The sequence below is a fragment of the Photinus pyralis genome, unplaced genomic scaffold (assembly GCF_008802855.1).
Source record: "Photinus pyralis isolate 1611_PpyrPB1 unplaced genomic scaffold, Ppyr1.3 Ppyr1.4_LG10, whole genome shotgun sequence".
Classification (NCBI taxonomy): Eukaryota; Metazoa; Arthropoda; class Insecta; order Coleoptera; family Lampyridae; genus Photinus; species Photinus pyralis.
The window spans coordinates 17,215,091-17,228,336 of NW_022170250.1; the positions used below are offsets into that span (position 1 = coordinate 17,215,091).

A 13,246-nucleotide genomic window follows, 5' to 3' on the forward strand; every position below is an offset into this window, starting at 1 on the left:
TTTTATTTGGAATTCGTACTGTGGTACCGTAAGAAGATCAATCCACCTGGAGGTGAAGGCGCAACTGATGTGGATCATGTATATTAAGTAAGCGAGAATAACTGAGCGATGAAGGAATGAACTTGGTATGACTGGGATCGAGCTCAGTATCGTCAGGGAACTCACGTAGGTCATTGCGTCTAAGCCATCCTCAAGGCGGAATCTTCTATTTTGGCAGCCCACGATCAGCCACCAAACAAACACGGTACTTGCGAAGGTGAAAATGATGAGGTACCACACTAAGCTCTTAAATGCTAGTAACACAACTCGTATGGCGGGAACTGGCGAAGATTTCGGTACTATCCATACTATGGAGGTTGTTATAATAGGTTGAGATGCTCCATTGGCAGGTACATCGTTATATGCGTACAAAGTGATAGATATATTCTTATTATTGTTTACAAACTGTCGCGTATCTCCGATACGTCTTGTAACATGTAACTCGTATTTTGCGTTAAAGTATTCTGCCATTAACGGCATTATAAATTTCATGATGTAACGTACGTCTGGGAAACTCTTCGCGGATTCCAAGTGATAACGTGATTCTTTGTAAACGGCCAGGAAAAGGGGACATTGGTTCAAATTCGAAGTTTTAGGAAACTGGATGTTTACACTACCTGCACACGATTCCTTCTCGATTATCCTAGCACGTGCACCGCAATTGTTTCCCTCCGTAAACTGGTTTGAGATGCTCAGAACCTCTTCCCCAGAACCCCAACTTAAAAGGACCACGTTATATAAAAAACTTTGCCAGCACTGATCGTGCATTCGTTCCACGTTTCCGGGACTAATGACTAGAACTCTTACGTCGGAGTATCCTTTACCTTCGGTCCATTTTAAATGTCCAATCAAATAAGCGGCGTAACTCAAGAAGCTTTCATTCTTAACGCAAAAGACAAAGTCGTTACTGGTCGCAAAAAAATTCACCTTTGTGTCCAGGTTCAAAGCAACCATAAAGACCGGCCTGTTCAATTGAAGGGGATCGGCATCGTCGCAGTACTCGCTGTGGTCCGATACGAACGTTATCGTATGAGCATCGGAAAAGAGTTTGTCGATAGTTTTACGTATGCAAGTAGCCGTCGATGTATTTCTACGATCCTCAACAATCGCCAAAGAGGCTGCCATGCTTATGACGCACGCCAAGATTAATAGGATCTTCATTGTTAACGCGAGCCAAGTCTAAGCACATACTAATGTATGTTGTGATTGTTGGAAATGGGGCCACCTAGTAAAAACATATAAATTGCTCCAAATTAAAGGAAACGAAACGTACCACTCGGTAAATCCCTCGGACACCATAATTTTGTGTATTGATCGTACGGCTCGCTGTGGTCTGTCATTATAGTAATTGATTGAGCGTGGGGAAAAAGCTTGTGTATAACGGGTCCGTGTCGACTTGAAAGGAATTAAGTTCCAAATATCTCATAATTTTGTGCTAATTTGTGCTGCTAATTTATAATTTTGTGCTCATCAGTTTAATGAGTAATTCAAATTTCACTGATTCCGTTTTCGTTTCGTTGGCACCCTTTCTGTTCTCGCCTCCTGTCGTCCATTATCTGTTCTCCATTTTGCCCTTAGTGTAGTATCTCTTCCATCATCATTTCGCCCTTTCTTTCTCCTCCTTCTTTCTCACCTTTTTGCAATTTCTATTTGTTTGACCATCTCGTCTACCTTTCTAGATCCCTTAGTTGTTTTTCGCGTTCCTTCCCCTTTTGGCTGTTGTCGTCTTATGATTTTTATTGACTTTCACGTTTACACACTTTCTCGCTTACGTCCCTCTCTCCTTCTCCTTCGGTTCCAGTAGTTGTGTTCTTCTTGTTGATATTTGATATCTCGATAGTTTTTCCGTCCATTCTTTAGACCATTTATGCGCTTATTTCTCTTATTCGGCCTTAAAAATTTCGTTCCACTATTTGTTTCAATGTTCACCGCCTCGTTCTTAGTTTGATCCCCCCTCTGAATCCTTCTCTTGTCTCTTCATCCGTTGCCCTCACGTTCCGCTTCTCGTTCTTCTCGTATTCGCTCCACTTTTTATTAACTTCTCTTGCTCTCAGTTTTCATCTCATCCTTCCCTTTCTTCTCTGCTTAATCGCTTCGCTCCCTCTCGCACCTTCTTTCGTTTCAACCTTTTTTGTATCGTTCTTTATTCCCTCCCAGCACTGATTTACGTTTTTGTTGAACCTCTCTCATCTTTTATGTTTGCACTTCTCCTCGCTCTCCTTCTACGTCTTGGTCTCCACCACTGCTTACCTCAGAGCTTTTGTTCTTTCATTTATCTTCATAGTCATTCCATTTGTGTGACTCGTTCTCGAGCCTGGGTTCTCCTGCCATTTCTCTTCTCATTATTTTCATTGTTCTGTCCGATTTTTCTTTATTTCCCCCCTCTTCTTTCTTCTAGTTCTTCTACCCGCACTTATTGTTTTACCTGCTTGTATCGCTTCTTTTTCTTGATTTTTTTGTTTTCTCTTCCGGCTACGTCTCCTCGTGCCATCAAAGCTTCTTTTTGTCGATCTTTCCTACGTTCCTTTTTTTGTTCTTTCCATCACACTTTGTCGTTCGTCGTTTCTTTTACACTTCTCGTGTCCCTGTAATTGATTGCTTTTCCTGTTTCTTGCGTCTGCAGCGTTTTTCTCCAGTTTTCTATTTTTCCGTTCTTGTCTCCGTCACCCTCTCATCCTTCCTGTTGCTTTTCATTGCATTCCTTCCCCATGTTTTTCTCGCGTCTCCGTCAGTTTCTCGGGTCACCGCCCCTCTCACTCTTGTCCTTGTTCATCCTATAATGCTTCATTTAGTTTTTTCTCTCGTTAATATTTTCAATCTTGTCGCGTTTCTCGCACTCGTTTCCTTCGTCTCAGTTTACGTCTTCTGTGTCTGTATCCACCTTCGCATTAGCCCACAGTTCTTCGTTTTATGTCTTGTTTTTCTAGATGTTTCTTAGTTCTCGTTTTGTTCGTTTACTCTTACGTTGTTGTTGTTCTTGTTTATGCTTCTCTTATACCACTTCTCGTTTCTTTTCTTATTCTTATTTAGGTTTCTCCCTTAGTTACTTCTGATTTTAGTATCTTTTCAGCTTTAGTTTTTTATTTCTTTTTTTCTTTTGCCTATTTTAAAGGTTCAGGTTAAAGTTTTTTTTTCCAAAATTTAGTTTTTGGCGATGCGTTAGTTCTGTTGCAGTTCCCAATGGGGAAGGTCATTTACAAAGCTTTGTATCTCCACCTTTTCCATGAAGTAGTCAGGTGCTATAGGTGGATGGTGCAGGAATTCATAATCCAGATGCTTGCCCCCTGTCACTAATCTAACTGTGCGATCAACAACGAAAAAATGTTCTGATGTTCGTCGGAGAGCTGCGAATTTCGATACCTTCTGCTCTGAGCCGAGCCCTCTTCTTGCACCGCGCCCTCTTGCGGGTTCTAATCCAATCGTTACATGAATGTTCTCGCCTGATACGAATTTCTTTCTATTACTGCCCCTCAATATACCTGTTCAGTGTTCACTTACAGAATGTACACTACAATGTCATACCTGCATGGTTACGTTTGTCGAAACTAGTCGAGTGTGTCGTAACGGGAGTCCGCAAACTGTTTCGTTGTTTTTTAGCGCATTTCCACAAAAATAAAATAAAAATGCGCTATTGTGGCCACTTTGTCCGTCCGTCCGTCCGTCCGTCCGTCCGTCCGCAAACTTTGCGACGCTACTAGTTTTTTATCTTAAGAGCTATTGTTCTACTTTTTTCGCTATTTGGTTCGTTATGGTGTCGAGTCTTGTACCAAGAAAGGAATTTTTTCTGTACCGCTTACAAAAAAAGTTATTGTAAAAAAAACAAAAAACCGTTTTTTACATGTTCCATAATTTTACACTTTTGCCGTTTATTAACGATCCTAGAGATCGTTTATAATTTTGCATTGCTATCTGTCGCCTGCCGGTTGGTCTCTCCGTCTGTTCCTTTGTCTGTCTGTCCATCTATCTGTCCGTGTGAACGATAACTTTGTTTAGAAATGTTCGATCGCTTTTACATCTCTGTTAGTTATGAACTGAATTGCATGAAATTCAATATGGGCATAGATTTAGCCATATAATACGCAATGCCAAAAGTTGGATCGAATCGATTCAAAATTCACAGTGCCCTTTTCGCATCTCGACCATTTATAAACCGAATTGCAAACTTTTTTACTTGTAAAAGTATTTGAATGAAATTTGATACATAGGCGCTTGGAACAAAGGAAAATCTTAGTTTATTAGTTAGTTATAGTAAATTAGTTTTAAAATTTAGGTTTGCGCATGCGCAGTTCCAACTTTCTTATTTAGAAAAGCATTGAAATGAAATTTTCTCATAAACTGAAATTGAAGTAGCACGTCAAAAATGGATTGCCCATGTGCAACGCTATTTTCATATTTGTGGCCGGATTTTTACGATTTTAACAGAAGTTGCATCTTACAAATGGGAAATGAATGCAAGTGGAAATGCGCTTTATGTAAATCGTTTACGATTACTTTTTAACTTGTTAATATATTGAGTATTATAGGGTAATACAAGGTGATTTCATTATAGGGCAGGTTTCTCCAAAATTATGTTGGTAAGTCTTTAAATAAATGGTTACTGGATACCTCACTGGCCGTTTAATTAAGTTATAAAATTAGCTCGCGCCAGTCTGACGGGAGATAAGGTAAAGTTAATGCGTTATGCGTGTCATTTTCTATTGATTGGGATTCATTTTGTATAATAGCCTGGGATTGTGATTGTTGGAAATGGGACCACCCAGTAAAAACATATAAATTACTCCCAATTAAAGGGAACGAAACGTACCACTCGGTAAATTTCTCGGACACCACAATATTGATCGTACGGCTCGCTGTGGTCTGTCATTATAGTTATCGATTGAGCATGGGGAAAAAGCTTGTGTATAACGGGTCCGTGTCGACTTGAAAGGAATTTAAGTTCCAAGTATCTCATAATTTTGTGCTAATTTGTGCTGCTAATTTAAAATTTTGTGCTCATCAGTTTAATGAGTAATTCAAATTGCACTGACTTGTTATTCGAGTTAAGTGTTACCCAATCTAACATTATACATTTCATTTTGTGAGTTAAAAGACGATCGTATAGGATTGCCACCAGTCGTGTCTTGTTATTTAGCTGCTGATAGTCTTGATAGATTCCATATTTTTCACTAACCCCTTATATAATATTTTTAATGGTTATTTAACCATTTGAAAATCAATTAGTAACAATTGTTTGAGAAATAATAATTTCCATTGCGCTCAAAAAGGAAATCATTTTTGAAAAACATTTTTGTATCATTTGGCCACAATTTATTCGATATATGTATGTGATACAATTCAAGCATAAACAAAAAAGTTTCTCGCCTAATGAATTTTACTCTGCGCGGATAATTAATGCGCGATTTGGATGATATACAGGGTGATTCCTATAGTACCTGCCACCGTTTGGGAGCGTATAGGGGGTGCCTAGGGGAGTCTTTTGATATAGGACACTTGGGGTCGGAAATCTAAAATAAGGGCGCCAGAACCAAATTTATCTTCTGGAATTTCACGCCTGTATGTAGGCAACCCAACCGACCGACGTCTCGCGCGGAGCGATGCAGAGCGAGTTAGCGCGAGGAAGCGAAATGGGAGGGAAGGAGGGAAAACGACAGTCAAAAGCAATAACGTTTACAAGTGTTCAACGTGGCCACCGTTGTTCTCAATGCACTTCCTACATCTAGCCAACTATTATTATACTATTGCCATAGTGTTTATTCACTTGATACGCGTCGTTGCAGACGGGATTTCGTGGGTTTAAACAAAATTCTGATCAAGTGTCAGCCACACATCGCCGCCTGAGATCGCTCCGTGTGCACCGCCGGCCGGTTGGGTTGCCTACCTACAGGCGCGAAATTCCAGAAGGTAAATTTGGCTCTGGCACCCTTATTTTAGATTTCCGACCCCAAGTGTCCTATATCAAAATACTCCCCTACGCACCACCTACACGCTCCCAAACGGTGGCAGGTACTATAGGAATCACCCTGTATGTATATTATATAGGTATTTATAATTGGAAGCCCATAAGATTCTAGTTTAAGACACCGAAATAATTGTAACGATATCGTTCCTAGAAAAATAAATATGATGGTGATAGAAGAACATGCATTTACTATCAAGATTTTAAACTTAAAAATTAATTATTTCCAGTGTTTATAAAAATTTACAAACACCACAATTTAGTTATATGTACTATCGACAAGCTCCCAATGAAATTTCGTGACTATACTAAACGGGTCCGGAGTAAAGAAACATAAATAGTGGAGCCGCGCGGATTACGAGGTGTATTCCCTTATACCTCAAGAACGGATGGTCGGAAGGGGGGGTACTCACAAAGGGCGATTGAGACGTCTGCAAGAAATATATCCATTGGTGATGTCAAAACAAAGCGATTTCGGTTAACAAAATGCGCACAATTTATACTTTACTTCTTGTTTATGTACTTCGGGTAGTCTGTATGATTTGGTGGTGTATACCGCTTCTTCGTGGATTGTCTGAGTTATGCTTGATATGCGTTCATTTTGATTTTGGAAAATAGTTTGTGCTTCTCTTCTTCGTTTAAATGGTTAATTCTTAGTAGGTTCTCAATTTGATTTTGATTAGAAGTTTCATGATTATAGCTAATTTCACTTTGGCAACTGGGGGGAAAATTTAGGACATTTGAATCTGCAATTTGAGAAAAGTCTTTATACGGTGATGGTTGTTCAAAGAGATTTTCGTCTGTAGTTGGGTTATCGGAATTACCGTATTCATAATCTACACCTACAACATATTCATTATCTATGTGTAAGTCATTTTCAAAATTTGTTGGTTCATTTTGTACAACATTATGTAATTCTTCAACAAAAAATTTAGAATTATCTCGAGTTGTCCCTCAAAATTCTGTAAATGTGATTGAACATTTCCTTCTGGGAACTACTAGTAACTACTGACATTGGAGTTTGTCGTTCCAGGGGTACTTTTCCTGTAGGTTTCCAAACATTACCCTTAGGGGGTGGGTTTTTGAAAATTTGTTGATTTGTAAAAAAATTATGTTGAACTGGTCTGTGGTTAATAAGGATCGGTTGATTTGGGAAATTTTTTGACTGAGGTTGACCGAATTTGAATAATCCATTTTGGCGTATGTTCAATGACGCGTTTAATTAAATTCGTCTTCGACCGATAATGACTCGTCTACGCTCGGCGTAAATATAACTTGAGAATATTGATCCGCTCTCGTTCTTTTTCAGTTTTTTAACCGTAAACTTGAAACTTGAACGCTCAAGAAACAAAATGCCCGAACCACTTTACGGGTTTCTTGAACTGGAGCTCTTCCACAGCCCAAAAGCGAATGCCTAAAGAATCCATTCTTCCGATCAATCCCCTCTCATTGTTTGTTTCTATCAAAATACCCACAAAATTCACCGAGCAGTATTGGTCACGTAAGCCTCATTTAGATAGTCTTATCTATTCTTAATGCCCGCCAGACTGACGCCAGCAACTTACAAATTCTCGGATGTTTGCAAACATCTTTGCCTTGAGAGTCTCCAAAGATATCAGAGACTGTATGGTTTGCGGACGGTAAACGGGTTTAATTGGACTTATGGAACCTTATTTATTAAGAATTACACAACTATAATTTAACAAAGTGTGTTACATTGTGATCAATTCTCTCAAATTATTTGCAACAATTACAATACCATTTATTTAAACATGAAGCCGGTGAACAACTCGACCAAGAAAACCACAAGTGCTATCGCTAATCCCAGGCCAAGTAAGCAGAATGCGAAATACAAATGACCTAAGGTCAGTACCACCGTATCCGGAGCCTCTTCGACGATGTCGTTTTTAAAATATTCGGTTTCGAACTCATTGAATTGCTTCGGTCCAATTCCAGATTCCACAAGCGTTTGAAGAAATGTGCCAATATGGACAGCGAAGTAGTAGTTGGCTTTGTATGCGAATTTTATGTGGTGTGCGCCGGTTATAGAATTATCTTCAATTTTACCAACGTCAATTTTGTCTTTCATGCTCATTTGAATGGTAGTGAGATCCTGGTGTGTCACAATAGCCGCGCAATTGCGATAATCATGAACATTCATTATGGCTTTTCCTAGTGCATCGTGAGTACGGCAGGGTATCAGTAACTGTTGCAGTTTTTCATAGAGATCATTGTTGGTGTCATTGCGACTGAAGTGGTACTTTTGAAAATTAGCAGGTATGTAGATTGGCAAGTTTGCGTCCGCGAGTTGTTGCAAGGTTTTTATTTGGAATTCGTACTGCGGTACCGTAAGAAGATCAATCCACCTGGAGGTGAAGGCGCAACTGATGTGGATGATGTATATTAAGTAAGCGAGAATAACTGAGCGATGAAGGAATGAACTTGGCATGACTGGGATCGAGCTCAGTATCGTCAGGGAACTCACGTTGGTGATTGCGTCTAAGCCATCCTCAAGGCGGAATCTTCTATTTTGGCAGCCCACGATCAGCCACCAAACAAACACGGTACTTACGAAGGTGAAGATGATGAGGTACCATACTAAGCTCTTAAATGCTAGTAGCACAACACGTATGGCAGGAACTGGCAAAGATTTCGGTACTATCCATACTATGGAGGTTGTTATAATAGGTTGAGATGCGATATTGGCAGGTGCAGTGGAATGTGCGTACAAAAAGATGGATATATTTTTATTATATTTGATAAACTGTGCTATATCTCCCTCGCGATTTGCAACATGTACCACGTATTTTGTATTAAAGTACTGCGCCATTAAGTTCATTAAAAATTCCATGATGTAACGTACGTCTGGACAACTTTTCGCTATTTCCAAATAATTAAAACGTGATTTATGGTAAACGACCAGGACAAGGGGACATTGGTTCAAATTCGAAGTTTTAGGAAACTGGATGTTTACACTACCTGCACACGATTCCTTCTCAATTACCCTAGCACGTTCACCGCAATTGTTTCCCTCCGTAAACTGGTTTGAGACGCTCAGAACTTCTTCTCCAGAACCCCAACTTAAAAGGACCACGTTGTATAACAAACTCTTCCAGCACTGATCGTGCATTCGTTCCACGTTTCCAGGGCTAATGACTAGAACTCTTACGTCGGAGTATCCCTTATCTTCGGTGTATTTTAACATTGCAACCAAATAAGCGGCGTAACTCAAGTAGTCTTCATTCTTAACGCAAAAGACAAAGTCGTTACTGGTCGTAAAAAAATTCACGTTTTTTATGTCAATTTTCATAGTAACCGTGAAGATCGGCATCTCGAATTCAAGGGGAACGATATCGCATTGCTCGCTGTGATCCGTCACGAACGTTATCGTACGAGCATCGGAAAAAAGTTGTTTTATAGTTTTACGTATGCAAGTCGCCATCGATGTGTTTCTACGATCCTCAACGATCGCCAAAGAGGCTGCAATTGACATAAGGCACTGTAAAGTGAGCACTGTTTTCATTTTGGACACGTCAACCAAGCCAAGACCATGTAAAGACTAATTTCTTTTTCTGATTGTGAACTACAATAAAAACGTGCTCGTAAATCACTTACTATGAAAGGGAAAGGATCGCGTCCCTCCGTAATTACAGGATACAACAACGTTTTAGGTATTTTCCATATTGTTTGGATGGTAAAATTGATTATTGATCGGCGGAGCTTACACCGTTTCTAAACGTCCTGGGAAAAATGAATAGCCTTTTATTGTATACTGTACGACCTGTTAAATTCTTGGGAACATCTGAGACTTTCTTGAAGTTTTAAAACACTGCAACAGTTTGTTGCAATACAGGGACTTATTTAATCTTGACTTTTGTCATATTTTTCTCACGCGAATTTAACAACTTATTTATTTCATTATTGTGTCGTCTTGGTAGAACACGTGTTTTCCTGCTTACATTCAAATAGGCAATAATTTACCTAGAAACCCCAAATGAAAATGTCAAACTTAGCACTGACTTAGGGTACCTAAGTTAAATTAACCGTTTCGTTCACGACGATTAATAATGGTAATGATGGTCTTAATAATGGTATAGGCGTGCTTAGGAATGATATTCGTATACGAGTACGAAAGTTATTGGTGAGAGTTCCGGGAGAAGGTGTGCCTGTGTGAGAGCCGGCTGACGTAATAAAACTCTTGCAGGCCCTCGTTGAGTTCGACGCATGAGAGATAGGGATTGCACTGGAGGATACGGTGCCGGGTGGCATTTGGGGACATGGACGTGAAAAGTTCATCTGTTCATGTGGCATGTAGAGACGTAAATATCTTAAATTAAAATACCCCCTGAATGCGTCCCAGTTTTATAACATTCCTCAAAATAGCAACTAATAGGTTACCCGTTTGTCCGTTCAACAAATAAATTTCATCTTCTCTTACCAATATCACGTTTAGAAAATAATTATCCAGAAACCATGGGATCAGCGATTTTTTAAATCTTCCAGAGAACTCGCGTAAGCGTTTCCCAGGCTATTATACAAAATGAATCCCAATCATTAGAAAATGACACGCATAACGCATTAACTTTACTTTATCTCCCGTCAGACTGGCGCGAGCTAATTTTATAACTTGATTAAACGGCCAGTGAGGCATCCAGTAACCATATATTTAAAGGCTTAGCAACATCATTTTGGAGAAACCTGCCCTATAATGAAATCACCTTGTATTACCCTATAATACTCAATATATTATAAAACAACAGTTTGCGGACTCTCGTTACGACACACTCGACTAGTTTCGACAAACGTAACCATGCATGTATGACATTGTAGTGTAGATTCTGTAAGTGAACAGGTTTATTGAGGATTGAGGTAACAGAAAGAAATTCGTATCGGGCGAGAACATCCGCGTAACGATTGGCCTCACAAGAGTATAAAACCAGAAGAACCCGCAAGAGGGCGCGGTGCAAGAAGAGGGCTCGGCCCGGAACAGAAGGTATCGAAATTCGCAGCTCTCCGACGAACATCAGAATATTTTTTCGTTGTTGATCGTTGTTAGATTAGTGACAGGGAGGCAGACATCTGGATTATGAATTCCTGCACCATTTACCTATAGCACCTGACTACTTCATGGAAAAGGTGGAGATACAAAGCTTTTGTAAATGACCTTCCCCATTGGGAACTGCAACAGAATTAACGCATCGCCAAAAACTAAATTTTGGAAAGAAAAACTTTAACCTGAACCTTTAAAATAGGCAAAAGAAAAAAAGAAATAAAAAACAAAAGCTGAAAAGATACTAAAATCAGAAGTAACTGAGGGAGAAACCTAAATAAGAATAAGAAATGAAACGAGAAGTGGTATAAAAGAAGCATAAACAAGAACAACAACAACGTGAGAGTAAACGAACAAAACGAGAACTAAGAAAAGGAACGAAAACATCTAGAAAAAACAAGACATAAACGAAGAACTGTGGGGGAAGGCGAAGGTGGATACAGACACAGAAGACGTAAACTGAGACGAAGGAAACGAGTGCGAGAAACGCGACAAGAGTAAAAAGAGGAACGAGAGAAAGAACTAAATGAAGCATTATGGGATGAACGAGGACAAGAGTAAGAGGGGCGGTGACCCGAGAAACTCACGGAGACGCGAGAAAAACATGGAGAGGGAAAGCAATGAAAAGCAACTGGAAGCATAAGAGGGTGACGGAGACAAGGACGGAAAAAGGGGAAAAAATAGAAAACTGGAGAAAAAACGCTGCAAACACAAGAAACAGGAAAAGCAATAAATGACAGGAACACGAGAAGAGTAAAAGAAAAGACGAACGACAAAGTGTGATGGAAAGAACAAAAAAAGGAACGTAGGAAAAATCGACAAAAAGAAGCTTTCATGGCACGAGGAGACGTAGCCGGAAGAGAAAACAAAAAAATCAAGAAAAAGAAGCGATACAAGCAGGTAAAACAATAAGTGCGGGCAGAAGAACTAGAAGAAAAAAGAGCGAGAGGGAGAAATAAAGAAAAATCGGACGATAGGAAGATAAATGAAAATAATGAGAAGAGAAATGGCAGGAGAACCCAGGCTCGAGAACGAGTCACACAAATGGAATGACTATGAAGATAAATGAAAGAACAAAAGCTCTGAGGTAAGCAGTGGTGGAGACCAAGACGTAGAAGGAGAGTGAGGAGAAGTGCAAACATAAAAGTTGAGAGAGGTTCAACTAAAACGTAAGTCAGTGCTTGGAGGGAATAAAGAACGATACAAAAAAGGTGGGCGAACGAGGATGAAACGAAAGAAGGTGCGAGAGGAGCGAAGCGATTAAGCAGAGAAGAAAGGGAAGGATGAGATGAAAAATGAGAGCAAGAGAAGTTAATAAAAAGAGGAGCGAATACGAGAAGAACGAGAGAAGAATTCAGAGTGGTAGAACGAAATGTTTAAGACCGCATAAGAGAAATAAGCACATACATGCTCTAAAGAATGGACGGAAAAACTATCAAGATATTAAATATCAACAAGAAGAACGCAACTACTGGAACCGAAGGAGAAGGAGACAGAGACGTGAGCGAGAAGGTGTGTAAACGTGAAGGTCAATAAAAATCATAAGACGACAACAGCCAAAAGGGGAAGGAGAAGTGCGTGATGAGGAACTTGAGGGGGAGAGGGTATTGCAGGATGGATTAAAAAGGGCGAAATAGAGGAGGTGGCGGAGAGTGAGAAGGAAACGAGAAATGGAAAAAGAACCAAGAAAATTGAGAATACCGAAAAGAGAAACAAAGAAGAACAAGAGAGATGCGCGAATTAAAGGATGCATGAAACGGTGAAGTGAGGAACTGGAGGAAAAACGCGAGAAGAATCGATTAACCAGGCAAGCAACGAAGGGATCTAGTTTTTATTTGGAATTCGTACTGCGGTACCGTAAGAAGATGAATCCACCTGGAGGTGAAGGCGCAACTGATGTGGATGATGTATATTAAGTAAACGAGAATAATGGAACGATGAAGAAAGGTTCTTGGCATGACTGGGATCGAGCTCAGTATCGTCAGGGAACTCACGTTGGTCATGGCGTCTAAGCCATCCTCAAGGCGAAATCGTCGGTTTTGACAGCCCACGATCAGCCACCAAACAAACACGGTACTTACGAAGGTGAAGATGATGAGGTACCACACTGAACTCTTAAATGCTCGTAACACAACTCGTATGAGAGGAATTGGCAAAGATTTCGGTACTATCCAAACTATAGAGGTTGTTATTATAGGTTG

The 13,246-nt window shown here is 39.9% G+C and overlaps 2 protein-coding genes across 2 annotated transcripts in view; both read left to right on the forward strand.

The window, feature by feature from the left end:
- LOC116161157 (flotillin-2) overlaps positions 1 to 13,246 on the forward strand; it is a 376,423-nt gene that overhangs the window by 277,637 nt on the left and 85,540 nt on the right. The window lies entirely within an intron of this gene.
- LOC116161139 (glucose dehydrogenase [FAD, quinone]-like) overlaps positions 1 to 13,246 on the forward strand; it is a 397,381-nt gene that overhangs the window by 228,630 nt on the left and 155,505 nt on the right. The window lies entirely within an intron of this gene.